Source organism: Anomaloglossus baeobatrachus, unplaced genomic scaffold (assembly GCF_048569485.1).
Source record: "Anomaloglossus baeobatrachus isolate aAnoBae1 unplaced genomic scaffold, aAnoBae1.hap1 Scaffold_573, whole genome shotgun sequence".
Lineage (NCBI taxonomy): Eukaryota > Metazoa > Chordata > Amphibia > Anura > Aromobatidae > Anomaloglossus > Anomaloglossus baeobatrachus.
Window position 1 is genome coordinate 76,899 of NW_027444935.1, and position 24,507 is coordinate 101,405.

At 47.1% G+C, this 24,507-nt stretch overlaps 17 non-coding genes and 2 pseudogenes across 17 annotated transcripts; all 19 read right to left on the bottom strand.

The window, feature by feature from the left end:
- Positions 1 to 162: 162 nt before the first annotated feature.
- On the bottom strand, positions 163 to 353 carry LOC142284797 (U2 spliceosomal RNA). The gene has a single exon (XR_012746272.1). It is a non-coding gene; the product is annotated as a U2 spliceosomal RNA (small nuclear RNA).
- A 1,117-nt stretch (positions 354 to 1,470) lies between these two features.
- Positions 1,471 to 1,661, bottom strand: LOC142284798 (U2 spliceosomal RNA). Its single transcript, XR_012746273.1, has one exon. It is a non-coding gene; the product is annotated as a U2 spliceosomal RNA (small nuclear RNA).
- Positions 1,662 to 2,778: 1,117 nt separating this feature from the next.
- On the bottom strand, positions 2,779 to 2,969 carry LOC142284799 (U2 spliceosomal RNA). Its single transcript, XR_012746274.1, has one exon. It is a non-coding gene; the product is annotated as a U2 spliceosomal RNA (small nuclear RNA).
- A 1,117-nt stretch (positions 2,970 to 4,086) lies between these two features.
- LOC142284744 (U2 spliceosomal RNA) lies at positions 4,087 to 4,271 on the bottom strand. Its single transcript, XR_012746227.1, has one exon. It is a non-coding gene; the product is annotated as a U2 spliceosomal RNA (small nuclear RNA).
- Positions 4,272 to 5,593: 1,322 nt separating this feature from the next.
- LOC142284666 (U2 spliceosomal RNA) lies at positions 5,594 to 5,784 on the bottom strand. The gene has a single exon (XR_012746152.1). It is a non-coding gene; the product is annotated as a U2 spliceosomal RNA (small nuclear RNA).
- A 1,117-nt stretch (positions 5,785 to 6,901) lies between these two features.
- LOC142284667 (U2 spliceosomal RNA) lies at positions 6,902 to 7,092 on the bottom strand. Its single transcript, XR_012746153.1, has one exon. It is a non-coding gene; the product is annotated as a U2 spliceosomal RNA (small nuclear RNA).
- Positions 7,093 to 8,209: 1,117 nt separating this feature from the next.
- LOC142284668 (U2 spliceosomal RNA) lies at positions 8,210 to 8,400 on the bottom strand. Its single transcript, XR_012746154.1, has one exon. It is a non-coding gene; the product is annotated as a U2 spliceosomal RNA (small nuclear RNA).
- Positions 8,401 to 9,517: 1,117 nt separating this feature from the next.
- Positions 9,518 to 9,708, bottom strand: LOC142284669 (U2 spliceosomal RNA). The gene has a single exon (XR_012746155.1). It is a non-coding gene; the product is annotated as a U2 spliceosomal RNA (small nuclear RNA).
- A 1,117-nt stretch (positions 9,709 to 10,825) lies between these two features.
- LOC142284670 (U2 spliceosomal RNA) lies at positions 10,826 to 11,016 on the bottom strand. Its single transcript, XR_012746156.1, has one exon. It is a non-coding gene; the product is annotated as a U2 spliceosomal RNA (small nuclear RNA).
- A 1,117-nt stretch (positions 11,017 to 12,133) lies between these two features.
- On the bottom strand, positions 12,134 to 12,324 carry LOC142284759 (U2 spliceosomal RNA). The gene has a single exon (XR_012746235.1). It is a non-coding gene; the product is annotated as a U2 spliceosomal RNA (small nuclear RNA).
- Positions 12,325 to 13,441: 1,117 nt separating this feature from the next.
- On the bottom strand, positions 13,442 to 13,627 carry LOC142284745 (U2 spliceosomal RNA). The gene has a single exon (XR_012746228.1). It is a non-coding gene; the product is annotated as a U2 spliceosomal RNA (small nuclear RNA).
- A 391-nt stretch (positions 13,628 to 14,018) lies between these two features.
- LOC142284753 (U2 spliceosomal RNA) lies at positions 14,019 to 14,151 on the bottom strand (annotated as a pseudogene).
- A 1,117-nt stretch (positions 14,152 to 15,268) lies between these two features.
- LOC142284672 (U2 spliceosomal RNA) lies at positions 15,269 to 15,459 on the bottom strand. Its single transcript, XR_012746158.1, has one exon. It is a non-coding gene; the product is annotated as a U2 spliceosomal RNA (small nuclear RNA).
- A 1,117-nt stretch (positions 15,460 to 16,576) lies between these two features.
- LOC142284732 (U2 spliceosomal RNA) lies at positions 16,577 to 16,767 on the bottom strand. The gene has a single exon (XR_012746216.1). It is a non-coding gene; the product is annotated as a U2 spliceosomal RNA (small nuclear RNA).
- Positions 16,768 to 17,884: 1,117 nt separating this feature from the next.
- On the bottom strand, positions 17,885 to 18,075 carry LOC142284673 (U2 spliceosomal RNA). Its single transcript, XR_012746159.1, has one exon. It is a non-coding gene; the product is annotated as a U2 spliceosomal RNA (small nuclear RNA).
- Positions 18,076 to 19,192: 1,117 nt separating this feature from the next.
- Positions 19,193 to 19,383, bottom strand: LOC142284674 (U2 spliceosomal RNA). The gene has a single exon (XR_012746160.1). It is a non-coding gene; the product is annotated as a U2 spliceosomal RNA (small nuclear RNA).
- Positions 19,384 to 20,500: 1,117 nt separating this feature from the next.
- LOC142284675 (U2 spliceosomal RNA) lies at positions 20,501 to 20,691 on the bottom strand. The gene has a single exon (XR_012746161.1). It is a non-coding gene; the product is annotated as a U2 spliceosomal RNA (small nuclear RNA).
- Positions 20,692 to 21,808: 1,117 nt separating this feature from the next.
- LOC142284676 (U2 spliceosomal RNA) lies at positions 21,809 to 21,999 on the bottom strand. Its single transcript, XR_012746162.1, has one exon. It is a non-coding gene; the product is annotated as a U2 spliceosomal RNA (small nuclear RNA).
- Positions 22,000 to 23,116: 1,117 nt separating this feature from the next.
- LOC142284752 (U2 spliceosomal RNA) lies at positions 23,117 to 23,240 on the bottom strand (annotated as a pseudogene).
- Between the last annotated feature and the right edge of the window lie 1,267 nt (positions 23,241 to 24,507).

A 24,507-nucleotide genomic window follows, 5' to 3' on the forward strand; every position in this document is an offset into this window, starting at 1 on the left:
GCACGGGACATAGCAGAGTTGGTGAAGTTGAGTGGTGATGAGTTTGCTATTTGGATGAATAAAGCAAGTAAAAAGTGTGTTAGATAAAAATTCATTTCAATTCGCTAATCGGGCTAATATGAATCAGGTGAATTGAGTTCTGCTTTTGGAAACTGGGTTAAGAAGGGGTGCACCGTTCCTGGAGGTACTGCAATACCAGGTCAATGCGTGGAGTGGACAGAGCAAGCTCTTTTTCCATCTCCCTGTTCTAAAAATCCATTTAATATATGGTCCCCAGATAGGGGACGTATCAGATATTAAACTGATAAGAACAGATACTACACTTGATCTTAGCCAAAAGGCCGAGAAGCGATAACCAGAATTGGTTTGGGCCTCGAGTGGCACCCTGGCCTATGCCGGACACATCTTAGGGAGAGAGAGCGAGAGGGAGACAAACCCACGCCTACACAAGACATTTTGTCACCCAAGCCAACCCTTGAAAAGGCTGCTTTGCAGAGCAAAAACAAGAAGAATGGTGCGTTTTGCAGCCGCCGCCCACTGCAATGAATCTGAATAACTCCTCCTTTAGGGCGCAAGCAACTCCCCTCCCCCTTGCAGTCTTTCCAATTCACGATACAAAAAGACGGACAGGACAGGTTGCCTGACTTTCCGTCACTGCCACCCTTTGCCATCCTTACCCGTAGAAAGCCCTTTCATCATCCCCAAACCCTAATCTTTTCCCTTTCCTTCCCAGCCCCCAAACCCTGCCCTCTGTACCTTTCTCACCACCCGCTTCCCTTCTCCTGTCATCCCCCTACCACCCGGGAAAAAAAGAGATTGCCCCCTCCTTCCACTAGCCCACCCTCCCACCCAAAGAACAACTTCTTCTGCGCAGCTTGTTTTCTAGGCAGCAGCGCTATTGTGATGTCATCGGGGGGCATTGTGACAAGCCGCCAGTGTTCCGTCTCTTCATGTTGTGCACTGTTCAAACCGAAAATACATCAACAGGCAGGCTACAGAAAAGCTTACTAACAAAGGTTAGAGAGGGGCTTTCTCAGAGGGCTTTTTACAGTTTGTCTATTCCCAATTAGCCGGTTTAGTATACTTAATGAAAGTACTAATTCTTTCATAGGCCGCCCATTCTTAGTATTTGACGTTCAGGTAACAACAGGTAACTTTATTTGGAGTGGAAGCAGAGAGATAACACCAGATGCCAATTGTAGATCCTCTCACACCTGTGGTCACTGCAGCATCTGACTCCACTTTGTCCAAAAGGGATCTATTCCATTCAATTACACATGATCTAGATTAGACTGACAACAAGATACTGCACGGGACATAGCAGAGTTGGTGAAGTTGAGTGGTGATGAGTTTGCTATTTGGATGAATAAAGCAAGTAAAAAGTGTGTTAGATAAAAATTCATTTCAATTCGCTAATCGGGCTAATATGAATCAGGTGAATCGAGTTCTGCTTTTGGAAACTGGGTTAAGAAGGGGTGCACCGTTCCTGGAGGTACTGCAATACCAGGTCAATGCGTGGAGTGGACAGAGCAAGCTCTTTTTCCATCTCCCTGTTCTAAAAATCCATTTAATATATGGTCCCCAGATAGGGGACGTATCAGATATTAAACTGATAAGAACAGATACTACACTTGATCTTAGCCAAAAGGCCGAGAAGCGATAACCAGAATTGGTTTGGGCCTCGAGTGGCACCCTGGCCTATGCCGGACACATCTTAGGGAGAGAGAGCGAGAGGGAGACAAACCCACGCCTACACAAGACATTTTGTCACCCAAGCCAACCCTTGAAAAGGCTGCTTTGCAGAGCAAAAACAAGAAGAATGGTGCGTTTTGCAGCCGCCGCCCACTGCAATGAATCTGAATAACTCCTCCTTTAGGGCGCAAGCAACTCCCCTCCCCCTTGCAGTCTTTCCAATTCACGATACAAAAAGACGGACAGGACAGGTTGCCTGACTTTCCGTCACTGCCACCCTTTGCCATCCTTACCCGTAGAAAGCCCTTTCATCATCCCCAAACCCTAATCTTTTCCCTTTCCTTCCCAGCCCCCAAACCCTGCCCTCTGTACCTTTCTCACCACCCGCTTCCCTTCTCCTGTCATCCCCCTACCACCCGGGAAAAAAAGAGATTGCCCCCTCCTTCCACTAGCCCACCCTCCCACCCAAAGAACAACTTCTTCTGCGCAGCTTGTTTTCTAGGCAGCAGCGCTATTGTGATGTCATCGGGGGGCATTGTGACAAGCCGCCAGTGTTCCGTCTCTTCATGTTGTGCACTGTTCAAACCGAAAATACATCAACAGGCAGGCTACAGAAAAGCTTACTAACAAAGGTTAGAGAGGGGCTTTCTCAGAGGGCTTTTTACAGTTTGTCTATTCCCAATTAGCCGGTTTAGTATACTTAATGAAAGTACTAATTCTTTCATAGGCCGCCCATTCTTAGTATTTGACGTTCAGGTAACAACAGGTAACTTTATTTGGAGTGGAAGCAGAGAGATAACACCAGATGCCAATTGTAGATCCTCTCACACCTGTGGTCACTGCAGCATCTGACTCCACTTTGTCCAAAAGGGATCTATTCCATTCAATTACACATGATCTAGATTAGACTGACAACAAGATACTGCACGGGACATAGCAGAGTTGGTGAAGTTGAGTGGTGATGAGTTTGCTATTTGGATGAATAAAGCAAGTAAAAAGTGTGTTAGATAAAAATTCATTTCAATTCGCTAATCGGGCTAATATGAATCAGGTGAATCGAGTTCTGCTTTTGGAAACTGGGTTAAGAAGGGGTGCACCGTTCCTGGAGGTACTGCAATACCAGGTCAATGCGTGGAGTGGACAGAGCAAGCTCTTTTTCCATCTCCCTGTTCTAAAAATCCATTTAATATATGGTCCCCAGATAGGGGACGTATCAGATATTAAACTGATAAGAACAGATACTACACTTGATCTTAGCCAAAAGGCCGAGAAGCGATAACCAGAATTGGTTTGGGCCTCGAGTGGCACCCTGGCCTATGCCGGACACATCTTAGGGAGAGAGAGCGAGAGGGAGACAAACCCACGCCTACACAAGACATTTTGTCACCCAAGCCAACCCTTGAAAAGGCTGCTTTGCAGAGCAAAAACAAGAAGAATGGTGCGTTTTGCAGCCGCCGCCCACTGCAATGAATCTGAATAACTCCTCCTTTAGGGCGCAAGCAACTCCCCTCCCCCTTGCAGTCTTTCCAATTCACGATACAAAAAGACGGACAGGACAGGTTGCCTGACTTTCCGTCACTGCCACCCTTTGCCATCCTTACCCGTAGAAAGCCCTTTCATCATCCCCAAACCCTAATCTTTTCCCTTTCCTTCCCAGCCCCCAAACCCTGCCCTCTGTACCTTTCTCACCACCCGCTTCCCTTCTCCTGTCATCCCCCTACCACCCGGGAAAAAAAGAGATTGCCCCCTCCTTCCACTAGCCCACCCTCCCACCCAAAGAACAACTTCTTCTGCGCAGCTTGTTTTCTAGGCAGCAGCGCTATTGTGATGTCATCGGGGGGCATTGTGACAAGCCGCCAGTGTTCCGTCTCTTCATGTTGTGCACTGTTCAAACCGAAAATACATCAACAGGCAGGCTACAGAAAAGCTTACTAACAAAGGTTAGAGAGGGGCTTTCTCAGAGGGCTTTTTACAGTTTGTCTATTCCCAATTAGCCGGTTTAGTATACTTAATGAAAGTACTAATTCTTTCATAGGCCGCCCATTCTTAGTATTTGACGTTCAGGTAACAACAGGTAACTTTATTTGGAGTGGAAGCAGAGAGATAACACCAGATGCCAATTGTAGATCCTCTCACACCTGTGGTCACTGCAGCATCTGACTCCACTTTGTCCAAAAGGGATCTATTCCATTCAATTACACATGATCTAGATTAGACTGACAACAAGATACTGCACGGGACATAGCAGAGTTGGTGAAGTTGAGTGGTGATGAGTTTGCTATTTGGATGAATAAAGCAAGTAAAAAGTGTGTTAGATAAAAATTCATTTCAATTCGCTAATCGGGCTAATATGAATCAGGTGAATCGAGTTCTGCTTTTGGAAACTGGGTTAAGAAGGGGTGCACCGTTCCTGGAGGTACTGCAATACCAGGTCAATGCGTGGAGTGGACAGAGCAAGCTCTTTTTCCATCTCCCTGTTCTAAAAATCCATTTAATATATGGTCCCCAGATAGGGGACGTATCAGATATTAAACTGATAAGAACAGATGAGAATTCATCCGCAAATTTCAGAAAACGGTCATCGGCCACCACACAAAAGCGCAGTGCCGCAGGTGATCGCCTCCCGAGCCCAGGAACCATCAGCCATAAGGGGACGTAAGCACCAAAAGGCGCAACAATCCCCGAGGCCGGCGGTTGTGCAAGCCCGGGCCCCTCCCAGCCAAGACCAAGGAAAACCCAATGAAGGGACTACACTTGATCTTAGCCAAAAGGCCGAGAAGCGATAACCAGAATTGGTTTGGGCCTCGAGTGGCACCCTGGCCTATGCCGGACACATCTTAGGGAGAGAGAGCGAGAGGGAGACAAACCCACGCCTACACAAGACATTTTGTCACCCAAGCCAACCCTTGAAAAGGCTGCTTTGCAGAGCAAAAACAAGAAGAATGGTGCGTTTTGCAGCCGCCGCCCACTGCAATGAATCTGAATAACTCCTCCTTTAGGGCGCAAGCAACTCCCCTCCCCCTTGCAGTCTTTCCAATTCACGATACAAAAAGACGGACAGGACAGGTTGCCTGACTTTCCGTCACTGCCACCCTTTGCCATCCTTACCCGTAGAAAGCCCTTTCATCATCCCCAAACCCTAATCTTTTCCCTTTCCTTCCCAGCCCCCAAACCCTGCCCTCTGTACCTTTCTCACCACCCGCTTCCCTTCTCCTGTCATCCCCCTACCACCCGGGAAAAAAAGAGATTGCCCCCTCCTTCCACTAGCCCACCCTCCCACCCAAAGAACAACTTCTTCTGCGCAGCTTGTTTTCTAGGCAGCAGCGCTATTGTGATGTCATCGGGGGGCATTGTGACAAGCCGCCAGTGTTCCGTCTCTTCATGTTGTGCACTGTTCAAACCGAAAATACATCAACAGGCAGGCTACAGAAAAGCTTACTAACAAAGGTTAGAGAGGGGCTTTCTCAGAGGGCTTTTTACAGTTTGTCTATTCCCAATTAGCCGGTTTAGTATACTTAATGAAAGTACTAATTCTTTCATAGGCCGCCCATTCTTAGTATTTGACGTTCAGGTAACAACAGGTAACTTTATTTGGAGTGGAAGCAGAGAGATAACACCAGATGCCAATTGTAGATCCTCTCACACCTGTGGTCACTGCAGCATCTGACTCCACTTTGTCCAAAAGGGATCTATTCCATTCAATTACACATGATCTAGATTAGACTGACAACAAGATACTGCACGGGACATAGCAGAGTTGGTGAAGTTGAGTGGTGATGAGTTTGCTATTTGGATGAATAAAGCAAGTAAAAAGTGTGTTAGATAAAAATTCATTTCAATTCGCTAATCGGGCTAATATGAATCAGGTGAATCGAGTTCTGCTTTTGGAAACTGGGTTAAGAAGGGGTGCACCGTTCCTGGAGGTACTGCAATACCAGGTCAATGCGTGGAGTGGACAGAGCAAGCTCTTTTTCCATCTCCCTGTTCTAAAAATCCATTTAATATATGGTCCCCAGATAGGGGACGTATCAGATATTAAACTGATAAGAACAGATACTACACTTGATCTTAGCCAAAAGGCCGAGAAGCGATAACCAGAATTGGTTTGGGCCTCGAGTGGCACCCTGGCCTATGCCGGACACATCTTAGGGAGAGAGAGCGAGAGGGAGACAAACCCACGCCTACACAAGACATTTTGTCACCCAAGCCAACCCTTGAAAAGGCTGCTTTGCAGAGCAAAAACAAGAAGAATGGTGCGTTTTGCAGCCGCCGCCCACTGCAATGAATCTGAATAACTCCTCCTTTAGGGCGCAAGCAACTCCCCTCCCCCTTGCAGTCTTTCCAATTCACGATACAAAAAGACGGACAGGACAGGTTGCCTGACGTTCCGTCACTGCCACCCTTTGCCATCCTTACCCGTAGAAAGCCCTTTCATCATCCCCAAACCCTAATCTTTTCCCTTTCCTTCCCAGCCCCCAAACCCTGCCCTCTGTACCTTTCTCACCACCCGCTTCCCTTCTCCTGTCATCCCCCTACCACCCGGGAAAAAAAGAGATTGCCCCCTCCTTCCACTAGCCCACCCTCCCACCCAAAGAACAACTTCTTCTGCGCAGCTTGTTTTCTAGGCAGCAGCGCTATTGTGATGTCATCGGGGGGCATTGTGACAAGCCGCCAGTGTTCCGTCTCTTCATGTTGTGCACTGTTCAAACCGAAAATACATCAACAGGCAGGCTACAGAAAAGCTTACTAACAAAGGTTAGAGAGGGGCTTTCTCAGAGGGCTTTTTACAGTTTGTCTATTCCCAATTAGCCGGTTTAGTATACTTAATGAAAGTACTAATTCTTTCATAGGCCGCCCATTCTTAGTATTTGACGTTCAGGTAACAACAGGTAACTTTATTTGGAGTGGAAGCAGAGAGATAACACCAGATGCCAATTGTAGATCCTCTCACACCTGTGGTCACTGCAGCATCTGACTCCACTTTGTCCAAAAGGGATCTATTCCATTCAATTACACATGATCTAGATTAGACTGACAACAAGATACTGCACGGGACATAGCAGAGTTGGTGAAGTTGAGTGGTGATGAGTTTGCTATTTGGATGAATAAAGCAAGTAAAAAGTGTGTTAGATAAAAATTCATTTCAATTCGCTAATCGGGCTAATATGAATCAGGTGAATCGAGTTCTGCTTTTGGAAACTGGGTTAAGAAGGGGTGCACCGTTCCTGGAGGTACTGCAATACCAGGTCAATGCGTGGAGTGGACAGAGCAAGCTCTTTTTCCATCTCCCTGTTCTAAAAATCCATTTAATATATGGTCCCCAGATAGGGGACGTATCAGATATTAAACTGATAAGAACAGATACTACACTTGATCTTAGCCAAAAGGCCGAGAAGCGATAACCAGAATTGGTTTGGGCCTCGAGTGGCACCCTGGCCTATGCCGGACACATCTTAGGGAGAGAGAGCGAGAGGGAGACAAACCCACGCCTACACAAGACATTTTGTCACCCAAGCCAACCCTTGAAAAGGCTGCTTTGCAGAGCAAAAACAAGAAGAATGGTGCGTTTTGCAGCCGCCGCCCACTGCAATGAATCTGAATAACTCCTCCTTTAGGGCGCAAGCAACTCCCCTCCCCCTTGCAGTCTTTCCAATTCACGATACAAAAAGACGGACAGGACAGGTTGCCTGACTTTCCGTCACTGCCACCCTTTGCCATCCTTACCCGTAGAAAGCCCTTTCATCATCCCCAAACCCTAATCTTTTCCCTTTCCTTCCCAGCCCCCAAACCCTGCCCTCTGTACCTTTCTCACCACCCGCTTCCCTTCTCCTGTCATCCCCCTACCACCCGGGAAAAAAAGAGATTGCCCCCTCCTTCCACTAGCCCACCCTCCCACCCAAAGAACAACTTCTTCTGCGCAGCTTGTTTTCTAGGCAGCAGCGCTATTGTGATGTCATCGGGGGGCATTGTGACAAGCCGCCAGTGTTCCGTCTCTTCATGTTGTGCACTGTTCAAACCGAAAATACATCAACAGGCAGGCTACAGAAAAGCTTACTAACAAAGGTTAGAGAGGGGCTTTCTCAGAGGGCTTTTTACAGTTTGTCTATTCCCAATTAGCCGGTTTAGTATACTTAATGAAAGTACTAATTCTTTCATAGGCCGCCCATTCTTAGTATTTGACGTTCAGGTAACAACAGGTAACTTTATTTGGAGTGGAAGCAGAGAGATAACACCAGATGCCAATTGTAGATCCTCTCACACCTGTGGTCACTGCAGCATCTGACTCCACTTTGTCCAAAAGGGATCTATTCCATTCAATTACACATGATCTAGATTAGACTGACAACAAGATACTGCACGGGACATAGCAGAGTTGGTGAAGTTGAGTGGTGATGAGTTTGCTATTTGGATGAATAAAGCAAGTAAAAAGTGTGTTAGATAAAAATTCATTTCAATTCGCTAATCGGGCTAATATGAATCAGGTGAATCGAGTTCTGCTTTTGGAAACTGGGTTAAGAAGGGGTGCACCGTTCCTGGAGGTACTGCAATACCAGGTCAATGCGTGGAGTGGACAGAGCAAGCTCTTTTTCCATCTCCCTGTTCTAAAAATCCATTTAATATATGGTCCCCAGATAGGGGACGTATCAGATATTAAACTGATAAGAACAGATACTACACTTGATCTTAGCCAAAAGGCCGAGAAGCGATAACCAGAATTGGTTTGGGCCTCGAGTGGCACCCTGGCCTATGCCGGACACATCTTAGGGAGAGAGAGCGAGAGGGAGACAAACCCACGCCTACACAAGACATTTTGTCACCCAAGCCAACCCTTGAAAAGGCTGCTTTGCAGAGCAAAAACAAGAAGAATGGTGCGTTTTGCAGCCGCCGCCCACTGCAATGAATCTGAATAACTCCTCCTTTAGGGCGCAAGCAACTCCCCTCCCCCTTGCAGTCTTTCCAATTCACGATACAAAAAGACGGACAGGACAGGTTGCCTGACTTTCCGTCACTGCCACCCTTTGCCATCCTTACCCGTAGAAAGCCCTTTCATCATCCCCAAACCCTAATCTTTTCCCTTTCCTTCCCAGCCCCCAAACCCTGCCCTCTGTACCTTTCTCACCACCCGCTTCCCTTCTCCTGTCATCCCCCTACCACCCGGGAAAAAAAGAGATTGCCCCCTCCTTCCACTAGCCCACCCTCCCACCCAAAGAACAACTTCTTCTGCGCAGCTTGTTTTCTAGGCAGCAGCGCTATTGTGATGTCATCGGGGGGCATTGTGACAAGCCGCCAGTGTTCCGTCTCTTCATGTTGTGCACTGTTCAAACCGAAAATACATCAACAGGCAGGCTACAGAAAAGCTTACTAACAAAGGTTAGAGAGGGGCTTTCTCAGAGGGCTTTTTACAGTTTGTCTATTCCCAATTAGCCGGTTTAGTATACTTAATGAAAGTACTAATTCTTTCATAGGCCGCCCATTCTTAGTATTTGACGTTCAGGTAACAACAGGTAACTTTATTTGGAGTGGAAGCAGAGAGATAACACCAGATGCCAATTGTAGATCCTCTCACACCTGTGGTCACTGCAGCATCTGACTCCACTTTGTCCAAAAGGGATCTATTCCATTCAATTACACATGATCTAGATTAGACTGACAACAAGATACTGCACGGGACATAGCAGAGTTGGTGAAGTTGAGTGGTGATGAGTTTGCTATTTGGATGAATAAAGCAAGTAAAAAGTGTGTTAGATAAAAATTCATTTCAATTCGCTAATCGGGCTAATATGAATCAGGTGAATCGAGTTCTGCTTTTGGAAACTGGGTTAAGAAGGGGTGCACCGTTCCTGGAGGTACTGCAATACCAGGTCAATGCGTGGAGTGGACAGAGCAAGCTCTTTTTCCATCTCCCTGTTCTAAAAATCCATTTAATATATGGTCCCCAGATAGGGGACGTATCAGATATTAAACTGATAAGAACAGATACTACACTTGATCTTAGCCAAAAGGCCGAGAAGCGATAACCAGAATTGGTTTGGGCCTCGAGTGGCACCCTGGCCTATGCCGGACACATCTTAGGGAGAGAGAGCGAGAGGGAGACAAACCCACGCCTACACAAGACATTTTGTCACCCAAGCCAACCCTTGAAAAGGCTGCTTTGCAGAGCAAAAACAAGAAGAATGGTGCGTTTTGCAGCCGCCGCCCACTGCAATGAATCTGAATAACTCCTCCTTTAGGGCGCAAGCAACTCCCCTCCCCCTTGCAGTCTTTCCAATTCACGATACAAAAAGACGGACAGGACAGGTTGCCTGACTTTCCGTCACTGCCACCCTTTGCCATCCTTACCCGTAGAAAGCCCTTTCATCATCCCCAAACCCTAATCTTTTCCCTTTCCTTCCCAGCCCCCAAACCCTGCCCTCTGTACCTTTCTCACCACCCGCTTCCCTTCTCCTGTCATCCCCCTACCACCCGGGAAAAAAAGAGATTGCCCCCTCCTTCCACTAGCCCACCCTCCCACCCAAAGAACAACTTCTTCTGCGCAGCTTGTTTTCTAGGCAGCAGCGCTATTGTGATGTCATCGGGGGGCATTGTGACAAGCCGCCAGTGTTCCGTCTCTTCATGTTGTGCACTGTTCAAACCGAAAATACATCAACAGGCAGGCTACAGAAAAGCTTACTAACAAAGGTTAGAGAGGGGCTTTCTCAGAGGGCTTTTTACAGTTTGTCTATTCCCAATTAGCCGGTTTAGTATACTTAATGAAAGTACTAATTCTTTCATAGGCCGCCCATTCTTAGTATTTGACGTTCAGGTAACAACAGGTAACTTTATTTGGAGTGGAAGCAGAGAGATAACACCAGATGCCAATTGTAGATCCTCTCACACCTGTGGTCACTGCAGCATCTGACTCCACTTTGTCCAAAAGGGATCTATTCCATTCAATTACACATGATCTAGATTAGACTGACAACAAGATACTGCACGGGACATAGCAGAGTTGGTGAAGTTGAGTGGTGATGAGTTTGCTATTTGGATGAATAAAGCAAGTAAAAAGTGTGTTAGATAAAAATTCATTTCAATTCGCTAATCGGGCTAATATGAATCAGGTGAATCGAGTTCTGCTTTTGGAAACTGGGTTAAGAAGGGGTGCACCGTTCCTGGAGGTACTGCAATACCAGGTCAATGCGTGGAGTGGACAGAGCAAGCTCTTTTTCCATCTCCCTGTTCTAAAAATCCATTTAATATATGGTCCCCAGATAGGGGACGTATCAGATATTAAACTGATAAGAACAGATACTACACTTGATCTTAGCCAAAAGGCCGAGAAGCGATAACCAGAATTGGTTTGGGCCTCGAGTGGCACCCTGGCCTATGCCGGACACATCTTAGGGAGAGAGAGCGAGAGGGAGACAAACCCACGCCTACACAAGACATTTTGTCACCCAAGCCAACCCTTGAAAAGGCTGCTTTGCAGAGCAAAAACAAGAAGAATGGTGCGTTTTGCAGCCGCCGCCCACTGCAATGAATCTGAATAACTCCTCCTTTAGGGCGCAAGCAACTCCCCTCCCCCTTGCAGTCTTTCCAATTCACGATACAAAAAGACGGACAGGACAGGTTGCCTGACTTTCCGTCACTGCCACCCTTTGCCATCCTTACCCGTAGAAAGCCCTTTCATCATCCCCAAACCCTAATCTTTTCCCTTTCCTTCCCAGCCCCCAAACCCTGCCCTCTGTACCTTTCTCACCACCCGCTTCCCTTCTCCTGTCATCCCCCTACCACCCGGGAAAAAAAGAGATTGCCCCCTCCTTCCACTAGCCCACCCTCCCACCCAAAGAACAACTTCTTCTGCGCAGCTTGTTTTCTAGGCAGCAGCGCTATTGTGATGTCATCGGGGGGCATTGTGACAAGCCGCCAGTGTTCCGTCTCTTCATGTTGTGCACTGTTCAAACCGAAAATACATCAACAGGCAGGCTACAGAAAAGCTTACTAACAAAGGTTAGAGAGGGGCTTTCTCAGAGGGCTTTTTACAGTTTGTCTATTCCCAATTAGCCGGTTTAGTATACTTAATGAAAGTACTAATTCTTTCATAGGCCGCCCATTCTTAGTATTTGACGTTCAGGTAACAACAGGTAACTTTATTTGGAGTGGAAGCAGAGAGATAACACCAGATGCCAATTGTAGATCCTCTCACACCTGTGGTCACTGCAGCATCTGACTCCACTTTGTCCAAAAGGGATCTATTCCATTCAATTACACATGATCTAGATTAGACTGACAACAAGATACTGCACGGGACATAGCAGAGTTGGTGAAGTTGAGTGGTGATGAGTTTGCTATTTGGATGAATAAAGCAAGTAAAAAGTGTGTTAGATAAAAATTCATTTCAATTCGCTAATCGGGCTAATATGAATCAGGTGAATCGAGTTCTGCTTTTGGAAACTGGGTTAAGAAGGGGTGCACCGTTCCTGGAGGTACTGCAATACCAGGTCAATGCGTGGAGTAGACAGAGCAAGCTCTTTTTCCATCTCCCTGTTCTAAAAATCCATTTAATATATGGTCCCCAGATAGGGGACGTATCAGATATTAAACTGATAAGAACAGATACTACACTTGATCTTAGCCAAAAGGCCGAGAAGCGATAACCAGAATTGGTTTGGGCCTCGAGTGGCACCCTGGCCTATGCCGGACACATCTTAGGGAGAGAGAGCGAGAGGGAGACAAACCCACGCCTACACAAGACATTTTGTCACCCAAGCCAACCCTTGAAAAGGCTGCTTTGCAGAGCAAAAACAAGAAGAATGGTGCGTTTTGCAGCCGCCGCCCACTGCAATGAATCTGAATAACTCCTCCTTTAGGGCGCAAGCAACTCCCCTCCCCCTTGCAGTCTTTCCAATTCACGATACAAAAAGACGGACAGGACAGGTTGCCTGACTTTCCGTCACTGCCACCCTTTGCCATCCTTACCCGTAGAAAGCCCTTTCATCATCCCCAAACCCTAATCTTTTCCCTTTCCTTCCCAGCCCCCAAACCCTGCCCTCTGTACCTTTCTCACCACCCGCTTCCCTTCTCCTGTCATCCCCCTACCACCCGGGAAAAAAAGAGATTGCCCCCTCCTTCCACTAGCCCACCCTCCCACCCAAAGAACAACTTCTTCTGCGCAGCTTGTTTTCTAGGCAGCAGCGCTATTGTGATGTCATCGGGGGGCATTGTGACAAGCCGCCAGTGTTCCGTCTCTTCATGTTGTGCACTGTTCAAACCGAAAATACATCAACAGGCAGGCTACAGAAAAGCTTACTAACAAAGGTTAGAGAGGGGCTTTCTCAGAGGGCTTTTTACAGTTTGTCTATTCCCAATTAGCCGGTTTAGTATACTTAATGAAAGTACTAATTCTTTCATAGGCCGCCCATTCTTAGTATTTGACGTTCAGGTAACAACAGGTAACTTTATTTGGAGTGGAAGCAGAGAGATAACACCAGATGCCAATTGTAGATCCTCTCACACCTGTGGTCACTGCAGCATCTGACTCCACTTTGTCCAAAAGGGATCTATTCCATTCAATTACACATGATCTAGATTAGACTGACAACAAGATACTGCACGGGACATAGCAGAGTTGGTGAAGTTGAGTGGTGATGAGTTTGCTATTTGGATGAATAAAGCAAGTAAAAAGTGTGTTAGATAAAAATTCATTTCAATTCGCTAATCGGGCTAATATGAATCAGGTGAATCGAGTTCTGCTTTTGGAAACTGGGTTAAGAAGGGGTGCACCGTTCCTGGAGGTACTGCAATACCAGGTCAATGCGTGGAGTGGACAGAGCAAGCTCTTTTTCCATCTCCCTGTTCTAAAAATCCATTTAATATATGGTCCCCAGATAGGGGACGTATCAGATATTAAACTGATAAGAACAGATTTAATGAAGCTTTCCAAAGCACCGCAAAAAATGCATGACCGAAGTCACACCAAAAACAGTGCAAAGGCTAGGATTCGTGTGGACCCCTCCGTGAGGAGAGGGTCCCCAAAAATCAACCCCGTCCCTCCGAGCCAGAAGGCCACAGCAAGGGTCAGGGATCTTCGGTGCTCCCCCAAGCCGAAGCCTGGTTGAGCCTTGTCGTTGCTCCCAGCGTCCACCCAGGCATCTTACCCAAGTGGAGTAGAGAGCTACTAGTTGTTGGTTTCGCAGCCGAAACTGCCCGGACCGTCAACCGGTGTTGGTTTCTCAGCCCAAGGCTAACCGGACCTCCAACCGGGTGTTGGTTTCTCAGCCGAAGCTGACCCAGACCTCCAACCGGGTGTTGGTTTCTCAGCCGAAGCTGACCCAGACCTCCAACCGGGTGTTGGTTTCTCAGCCGAAGCTGACCCGGACCTCCAACCGGGTGTTGGTTTCTCAGCCCAAAGCTGAACGGACCTCCGACCACTGATAAGAACAGATACTACACTTGATCTTAGCCAAAAGGCCGAGAAGCGATAACCAGAATTGGTTTGGGCCTCGAGTGGCACCCTGGCCTATGCCAGACACATCTTAGGGAGAGAGAGCGAGAGGGAGACAAACCCACGCCTACACAAGACATTTTGTCACCCAAGCCAACCCTTGAAAAGGCTGCTTTGCAGAGCAAAAACAAGAAGAATGGTGCGTTTTGCAGCCGCCGCCCACTGCAATGAATCTGAATAACTCCTCCTTTAGGGCGCAAGCAACTCCCCTCCCCCTTGCAGTCTTTCCAATTCACGATACAAAAAGACGGACAGGACAGGTTGCCTGACTTTCCGTCACTGCCACCCTTTGCCATCCTTACCCGTAGAAAGCCCTTTCATCATCCCCAAACCCTAATCTTTTCCCTTTCCTTCCCAGCCCCCAAACCCTGCCCTCTGTACCTTTCTCACCACCCGCTTCCCTTCTCCTGTCATCCCCCTACCACCCGTGAAAAAAAGAGATTGCCCCCTCCTTCCACTAGCCCACCCTCCCACCCAAAGAACAACTTCTTCTGCGCAGCTTGTTTTCTAGGCAGCAGCGCTATTGTGATGTCATCGGGGGGCATTGTGACAAGCCGCCAGTGTTCCGTCTCTTCATGTTGTGCACTGTTCAAACCGAAAATACATCAACAGGCAGGCTACAGAAAAGCTTACTAACAAAGGTTAGAGAGGGGCTTTCTCAGAGGGCTTTTTACAGTTTGTCTATTCCCAATTAGCCGGTTTAGTATACTTAATGAAAGTACTAATTCTTTCATAGGCCGCCCATTCTTAGTATTTGACGTTCAGGTAACAACAGGTAACTTTATTTGGAGTGGAAGCAGAGAGATAACACCAGATGCCAATTGTAGATCCTCTCACACCTGTGGTCACTGCAGCATCTGACTCCACTTTGTCCAAAAGGGATCTATTCCATTCAATTACACATGATCTAGATTAGACTGACAACAAGATACTGCACGGGACATAGCAGAGTTGGTGAAGTTGAGTGGTGATGAGTTTGCTATTTGGATGAATAAAGCAAGTAAAAAGTGTGTTAGATAAAAATTCATTTCAATTCGCTAATCGGGCTAATATGAATCAGGTGAATCGAGTTCTGCTTTTGGAAACTGGGTTAAGAAGGGGTGCACCGTTCCTGGAGGTACTGCAATACCAGGTCAATGCGTGGAGTGGACAGAGCAAGCTCTTTTTCCATCTCCCTGTTCTAAAAATCCATTTAATATATGGTCCCCAGATAGGGGACGTATCAGATATTAAACTGATAAGAACAGATACTACACTTGATCTTAGCCAAAAGGCCGAGAAGCGATAACCAGAATTGGTTTGGGCCTCGAGTGGCACCCTGGCCTATGCCGGACACATCTTAGGGAGAGAGAGCGAGAGGGAGACAAACCCACGCCTACACAAGACATTTTGTCACCCAAGCCAACCCTTGAAAAGGCTGCTTTGCAGAGCAAAAACAAGAAGAATGGTGCGTTTTGCAGCCGCCGCCCACTGCAATGAATCTGAATAACTCCTCCTTTAGTGCGCAAGCAACTCCCCTCCCCCTTGCAGTCTTTCCAATTCACGATACAAAAAGACGGACAGGACAGGTTGCCTGACTTTCCGTCACTGCCACCCTTTGCCATCCTTACCCGTAGAAAGCCCTTTCATCATCCCCAAACCCTAATCTTTTCCCTTTCCTTCCCAGCCCCCAAACCCTGCCCTCTGTACCTTTCTCACCACCCGCTTCCCTTCTCCTGTCATCCCCCTACCACCCGGGAAAAAAAGAGATTGCCCCCTCCTTCCACTAGCCCACCCTCCCACCCAAAGAACAACTTCTTCTGCGCAGCTTGTTTTCTAGGCAGCAGCGCTATTGTGATGTCATCGGGGGGCATTGTGACAAGCCGCCAGTGTTCCGTCTCTTCATGTTGTGCACTGTTCAAACCGAAAATACATCAACAGGCAGGTTACAGAAAAGCTTACTAACAAAGGTTAGAGAGGGGCTTTCTCAGAGGGCTTTTTACAGTTTGTCTATTCCCAATTAGCCGGTTTAGTATACTTAATGAAAGTACTAATTCTTTCATAGGCCGCCCATTCTTAGTATTTGACGTTCAGGTAACAACAGGTAACTTTATTTGGAGTGGAAGCAGAGAGATAACACCAGATGCCAATTGTAGATCCTCTCACACCTGTGGTCACTGCAGCATCTGACTCCACTTTGTCCAAAAGGGATCTATTCCATTCAATTACACATGATCTAGATTAGACTGACAACAAGATACTGCACGGGACATAGCAGAGTTGGTGAAGTTGAGTGGTGATGAGTTTGCTATTTGGATGAATAAAGCAAGTAAAAAGTGTGTTAGATAAAAATTCATTTCAATTCGCTAATCGGGCTAATATGAATCAGGTGAATCGAGTTCTGCTTTTGGAAACTGGGTTAAGAAGGGGTGCACCGTTCCTGGAGGTACTGCAATACCAGGTCAATGCGTGGAGTGGACAGAGCAAGCTCTTTTTCCATCTCCCTGTTCTAAAAATCCATTTAATATATGGTCCCCAGATAGGGGACGTATCAGATATTAAACTGATAAGAACAGATACTACACTTGATCTTAGCCAAAAAGCCGAGAAGCGATAACCAGAATTGGTTTGGGCCTCGAGTGGCACCCTGGCCTATGCCGGACACATCTTAGGGAGAGAGAGCGAGAGGGAGACAAACCCACGCCTACACAAGACATTTTGTCACCCAAGCCAACCCTTGACAAGGCTGCTTTGCAGAGCAAAAACAAGAAGAATGGTGCGTTTTGCAGCCGCCGCCCACTGCAATGAATCTGAATAACTCCTCCTTTAGGGCGCAAGCAACTCCCCTCCCCCTTGCAGTCTTTCCAATTCACGATACAAAAAGACGGACAGGACAGGTTGCCTGACTTTCCGTCACTGCCACCCTTTGCCATCCTTACCCGTAGAAAGCCCTTTCATCATCCCCAAACCCTAATCTTTTCCCTTTCCTTCCCAGCCCCCAAACCCTGCCCTCTGTACCTTTCTCACCACCCGCTTCCCTTCTCCTGTCATCCCCCTACCACCCGGGAAAAAAAGAGATTGCCCCCTCCTTCCACTAGCCCACCCTCCCACCCAAAGAACAACTTCTTCTGCGCAGCTTGTTTTCTAGGCAGCAGCGCTATTGTGATGTCATCGGGGGGCATTGTGACAAGCCGCCAGTGTTCCGTCTCTTCATGTTGTGCACTGTTCAAACCGAAAATACATCAACAGGCAGGCTACAGAAAAGCTTACTAACAAAGGTTAGAGAGGGGCTTTCTCAGAGGGCTTTTTACAGTTTGTCTATTCCCAATTAGCCGGTTTAGTATACTTAATGAAAGTACTAATTCTTTCATAGGCCGCCCATTCTTAGTATTTGACGTTCAGGTAACAACAGGTAACTTTATTTGGAGTGGAAGCAGAGAGATAACACCAGATGCCAATTGTAGATCCTCTCACACCTGTGGTCACTGCAGCATCTGACTCCACTTTGTCCAAAAGGGATCTATTCCATTCAATTACACATGATCTAGATTAGACTGACAACAAGATACTGCACGGGACATAGCAGAGTTGGTGAAGTTGAGTGGTGATGAGTTTGCTATTTGGATGAATAAAGCAAGTAAAAAGTGTGTTAGATAAAAATTCATTTCAATTCGCTAATCGGGCTAATATGAATCAGGTGAATCGAGTTCTGCTTTTGGAAACTGGGTTAAGAAGGGGTGCACCGTTCCTGGAGGTACTGCAATACCAGGTCAATGCGTGGAGTGGACAGAGCAAGCTCTTTTTCCATCTCCCTGTTCTAAAAATCCATTTAATATATGGTCCCCAGATAGGGGACGTATCAGATATTAAACTGATAAGAACAGATACTACACTTGATCTTAGCCAAAAGGCCGAGAAGCGATAACCAGAATTGGTTTGGGCCTCGAGTGGCACCCTGGCCTATGCCGGACACATCTTAGGGAGAGAGAGCGAGAGGGAGACAAACCCACGCCTACACAAGACATTTTGTCACCCAAGCCAACCCTTGAAAAGGCTGCTTTGCAGAGCAAAAACAAGAAGAATGGTGCGTTTTGCAGCCGCCGCCCACTGCAATGAATCTGAATAACTCCTCCTTTAGGGCGCAAGCAACTCCCCTCCCCCTTGCAGTCTTTCCAATTCACGATACAAAAAGACGGACAGGACAGGTTGCCTGACTTTCCGTCACTGCCACCCTTTGCCATCCTTACCCGTAGAAAGCCCTTTCATCATCCCCAAACCCTAATCTTTTCCCTTTCCTTCCCAGCCCCCAAACCCTGCCCTCTGTACCTTTCTCACCACCCGCTTCCCTTCTCCTGTCATCCCCCTACCACCTGGGAAAAAAAGAGATTGCCCCCTCCTTCCACTAGCCCACCCTCCCACCCAAAGAACAACTTCTTCTGCGCAGCTTGTTTTCTAGGCAGCAGCGCTATTGTGATGTCATCGGGGGGCATTGTGACAAGCCGCCAGTGTTCCGTCTCTTCATGTTGTGCACTGTTCAAACCGAAAATACATCAACAGGCAGGCTACAGAAAAGCTTACTAACAAAGGTTAGAGAGGGGCTTTCTCAGAGGGCTTTTTACAGTTTGTCTATTCCCAATTAGCCGGTTTAGTATACTTAATGAAAGTACTAATTCTTTCATAGGCCGCCCATTCTTAGTATTTGACGTTCAGGTAACAACAGGTAACTTTATTTGGAGTGGAAGCAGAGAGATAACACCAGATGCCAATTGTAGATCCTCTCACACCTGTGGTCACTGCAGCATCTGACTCCACTTTGTCCAAAAGGGATCTATTCCATTCAATTACACATGATCTAGATTAGACTGACAACAAGATACTGCACGGGACATAGCAGAGTTGGTGAAGTTGAGTGGTGATGAGTTTGCTATTTGGATGAATAAAGCAAGTAAAAAGTGTGTTAGATAAAAATTCATTTCAATTCGCTAATCGGGCTAATATGAATCAGGTGAATCGAGTTCTGCTTTTGGAAACTGGGTTAAGAAGGGGTGCACCGTTCCTGGAGGTACTGCAATACCAGGTCAATGCGTGGAGTGGACAGAGCAAGCTCTTTTTCCATCTCCCTGTTCTAAAAATCCATTTAATATATGGTCCCCAGATAGGGGACGTATCAGATATTAAACTGATAAGAACAGATACTACACTTGATCTTAGCCAAAAGGCCGAGAAGCGATAACCAGAATTGGTTTGGGCCTCGAGTGGCACCCTGGCCTATGCCGGACACATCTTAGGGAGAGAGAGCGAGAGGGAGACAAACCCACGCCTACACAAGACATTTTGTCACCCAAGCCAACCCTTGAAAAGGCTGCTTTGCAGAGCAAAAACAAGAAGAATGGTGCGTTTTGCAGCCGCCGCCCACTGCAATGAATCTGAATAACTCCTCCTTTAGGGCGCAAGCAACTCCCCTCCCCCTTGCAGTCTTTCCAATTCACGATACAAAAAGACGGACAGGACAGGTTGCCTGACTTTCCGTCACTGCCACCCTTTGCCATCCTTACCCGTAGAAAGCCCTTTCATCATCCCCAAACCCTAATCTTTTCCCTTTCCTTCCCAGCCCCCAAACCCTGCCCTCTGTACCTTTCTCACCACCCGCTTCCCTTCTCCTGTCATCCCCCTACCACCCGGGAAAAAAAGAGATTGCCCCCTCCTTCCACTAGCCCACCCTCCCACCCAAAGAACAACTTCTTCTGCGCAGCTTGTTTTCTAGGCAGCAGCGCTATTGTGATGTCATCGGGGGGCATTGTGACAAGCCGCCAGTGTTCCGTCTCTTCATGTTGTGCACTGTTCAAACCGAAAATACATCAACAGGCAGGCTACAGAAAAGCTTACTAACAAAGGTTAGAGAGGGGCTTTCTCAGAGGGCTTTTTACAGTTTGTCTATTCCCAATTAGCCGGTTTAGTATACTTAATGAAAGTACTAATTCTTTCATAGGCCGCCCATTCTTAGTATTTGACGTTCAGGTAACAACAGGTAACTTTATTTGGAGTGGAAGCAGAGAGATAACACCAGATGCCAATTGTAGATCCTCTCACACCTGTGGTCACTGCAGCATCTGACTCCACTTTGTCCAAAAGGGATCTATTCCATTCAATTACACATGATCTAGATTAGACTGACAACAAGATACTGCACGGGACATAGCAGAGTTGGTGAAGTTGAGTGGTGATGAGTTTGCTATTTGGATGAATAAAGCAAGTAAAAAGTGTGTTAGATAAAAATTCATTTCAATTCGCTAATCGGGCTAATATGAATCAGGTGAATCGAGTTCTGCTTTTGGAAACTGGGTTAAGAAGGGGTGCACCGTTCCTGGAGGTACTGCAATACCAGGTCAATGCGTGGAGTGGACAGAGCAAGCTCTTTTTCCATCTCCCTGTTCTAAAAATCCATTTAATATATGGTCCCCAGATAGGGGACGTATCAGATATTAAACTGATAAGAACAGATACTACACTTGATCTTAGCCAAAAGGCCGAGAAGCGATAACCAGAATTGGTTTGGGCCTCGAGTGGCACCCTGGCCTATGCCGGACACATCTTAGGGAGAGAGAGCGAGAGGGAGACAAACCCACGCCTACACAAGACATTTTGTCACCCAAGCCAACCCTTGAAAAGGCTGCTTTGCAGAGCAAAAACAAGAAGAATGGTGCGTTTTGCAGCCGCCGCCCACTGCAATGAATCTGAATAACTCCTCCTTTAGGGCGCAAGCAACTCCCCTCCCCCTTGCAGTCTTTCCAATTCACGATACAAAAAGACGGACAGGACAGGTTGCCTGACTTTCCGTCACTGCCACCCTTTGCCATCCTTATCCGTAGAAAGCCCTTTCATCATCCCCAAACCCTAATCTTTTCCCTTTCCTTCCCAGCCCCCAAACCCTGCCCTCTGTACCTTTCTCACCACCCGCTTCCCTTCTCCTGTCATCCCCCTACCACCCGGGAAAAAAAGAGATTGCCCCCTCCTTCCACTAGCCCACCCTCCCACCCAAAGAACAACTTCTTCTGCGCAGCTTGTTTTCTAGGCAGCAGCGCTATTGTGATGTCATCGGGGGGCATTGTGACAAGCCGCCAGTGTTCCGTCTCTTCATGTTGTGCACTGTTCAAACCGAAAATACATCAACAGGCAGGCTACAGAAAAGCTTACTAACAAAGGTTAGAGAGGGGCTTTCTCAGAGGGCTTTTTACAGTTTGTCTATTCCCAATTAGCCGGTTTAGTATACTTAATGAAAGTACTAATTCTTTCATAGGCCGCCCATTCTTAGTATTTGACGTTCAGGTAACAACAGGTAACTTTATTTGGAGTGGAAGCAGAGAGATAACACCAGATGCCAATTGTAGATCCTCTCACACCTGTGGTCACTGCAGCATCTGACTCCACTTTGTCCAAAAGGGATCTATTCCATTCAATTACACATGATCTAGATTAGACTGACAACAAGATACTGCACGGGACATAGCAGAGTTGGTGAAGTTGAGTGGTGATGAGTTTGCTATTTGGATGAATAAAGCAAGTAAAAAGTGTGTTAGATAAAAATTCATTTCAATTCGCTAATCGGGCTAATATGAATCAGGTGAATCGAGTTCTGCTTTTGGAAACTGGGTTAAGAAGGGGTGCACCGTTCCTGGAGGTACTGCAATACCAGGTCAATGCGTGGAGTGGACAGAGCAAGCTCTTTTTCCATCTCCCTGTTCTAAAAATCCATTTAATATATGGTCCCCAGATAGGGGACGTATCAGATATTAAACTGATAAGAACAGATACTACACTTGATCTTAGCCAAAAGGCCGAGAAGCGATAACCAGAATTGGTTTGGGCCTCGAGTGGCACCCTGGCCTATGCCGGACACATCTTAGGGAGAGAGAGCGAGAGGGAGACAAACCCACGCCTACACAAGACATTTTGTCACCCAAGCCAACCCTTGAAAAGGCTGCTTTGCAGAGCAAAAACAAGAAGAATGGTGCGTTTTGCAGCCGCCGCCCACTGCAATGAATCTGAATAACTCCTCCTTTAGGGCGCAAGCAACTCCCCTCCCCCTTGCAGTCTTTCCAATTCACGATACAAAAAGACGGACAGGACAGGTTGCCTGACTTTCCGTCACTGCCACCCTTTGCCATCCTTACCCGTAGAAAGCCCTTTCATCATCCCCAAACCCTAATCTTTTCCCTTTCCTTCCCAGCCCCCAAACCCTGCCCTCTGTACCTTTCTCACCACCCGCTTCCCTTCTCCTGTCATCCCCCTACCACCCGGGAAAAAAAGAGATTGCCCCCTCCTTCCACTAGCCCACCCTCCCACCCAAAGAACAACTTCTTCTGCGCAGCTTGTTTTCTAGGCAGCAGCGCTATTGTGATGTCATCGGGGGGCATTGTGACAAGCCGCCAGTGTTCCGTCTCTTCATGTTGTGCACTGTTCAAACCGAAAATACATCAACAGGCAGGCTACAGAAAAGCTTACTAACAAAGGTTAGAGAGGGGCTTTCTCAGAGGGCTTTTTACAGTTTGTCTATTCCCAATTAGCCGGTTTAGTATACTTAATGAAAGTACTAATTCTTTCATAGGCCGCCCATTCTTAGTATTTGACGTTCAGGTAACAACAGGTAACTTTATTTGGAGTGGAAGCAGAGAGATAACACCAGATGCCAATTGTAGATCCTCTCACACCTGTGGTCACTGCAGCATCTGACTCCACTTTGTCCAAAAGGGATCTATTCCATTCAATTACACATGATCTAGATTAGACTGACAACAAGATACTGCACGGGACATAGCAGAGTTGGTGAAGTTGAGTGGTGATGAGTTTGCTATTTGGATGAATAAAGCAAGTAAAAAGTGTGTTAGATAAAAATTCATTTCAATTCGCTAATCGGGCTAATATGAATCAGGTGAATCGAGTTCTGCTTTTGGAAACTGGGTTAAGAAGGGGTGCACCGTTCCTGGAGGTACTGCAATACCAGGTCAATGCGTGGAGTGGACAGAGCAAGCTCTTTTTCCATCTCCCTGTTCTAAAAATCCATTTAATATATGGTCCCCAGATAGGGGATGTCACAAACCACCGGGGGGGTCACTCAGAAATCCCCCGCGCTGGCTACCAGTACGTCACGATCGGGGGGTAACAAGCAGGAGTCACCCCTCCTTTATACCTCCCGACCGACAGACAGAGCACGTGACGCGCTCTCTAGCGCCCCTCTTATAGTCAGGCCAATTATGGAATTGCCCGACAATAAGAAAGGAGGCCGCTATACTACTTATGCCGATTATTGAAGGGTCCCCGGTGAGAGTAAGGTATATATTCCCCCGACCTCCGCGGGCGGAATATATAAAATCTCCCCGAATCTCACTGGCCTCCCCACAATAATCCTTGGCACAACTCGCTGCCACCAACCGATTTACGGTAACTATTAGCCGAACACACAGACGTGGGATTCAAGATCGAGATAACAGAACAGCCCAAGATTAATTATATAATTTAATCGCCTAAAGCACACTAGAAACTACAATATATACAATAGGGAATCTACAGAATATACAGTTATGTCAGAGTACAGTTACAGATAAAGCATGGGTTACAAACAGGCATACAATTCTATCAGTTACCTTGCGTGTCTGGCCACAGGGGGGCGCTGTAGACCAGGTTTCTAGGAACTCCCTCCACAGGTCTTTCCCAACCAGGCCCCCGAGCAGAAGAACGCTGGAAAATGGCCGAAGTAGGGTTATCAACCTGGGCAGATCCAGGTCCCCTCCTACCTTAGTGACCTCACAGGGAAGCACTGCCACTCCCCCTGCATGGATCAGAATTATCCAGCAAAGGGGATTTTGGCTATAACTTTGCCTGGGAGCGTCGTAGGCAGACGCCAATGCTCTCATTGTGACAGTTATGAATTTAGCTGCAGAACGAGGGGACTCATGACCTGTCTACGAGTTCCCATATGGCTGATATCACGTTTGGTGTGTTTCCCAATGTCCTACTTCCATAAAAAGGGTGTGCCAGCATCGTCCACATGCGGAGACACCATTGTTATGGTTGCCATATTTATCGGAGATATGGCTTGCGAGATATGAACCATTTTTTACTGGAGTCGTTCTGTCTGGCTATTTCCATAGCCTTGCTAATTAGATAGCAGCTCCTACTACAGGGTGACAGCAGGGAGTCATCCTGTGTCCTTTGTCCTAAAGCCACCTAATTTCCATATCACAGGACATGGCCATGGAGTTTGTTGCTAAACCAGTTGTGTGGGGGAAAGGGGGGGGGGGTGACACCAGGAGAGGGCTTCCTGACATACTTGAATATCATGATTTATCGTCATATCT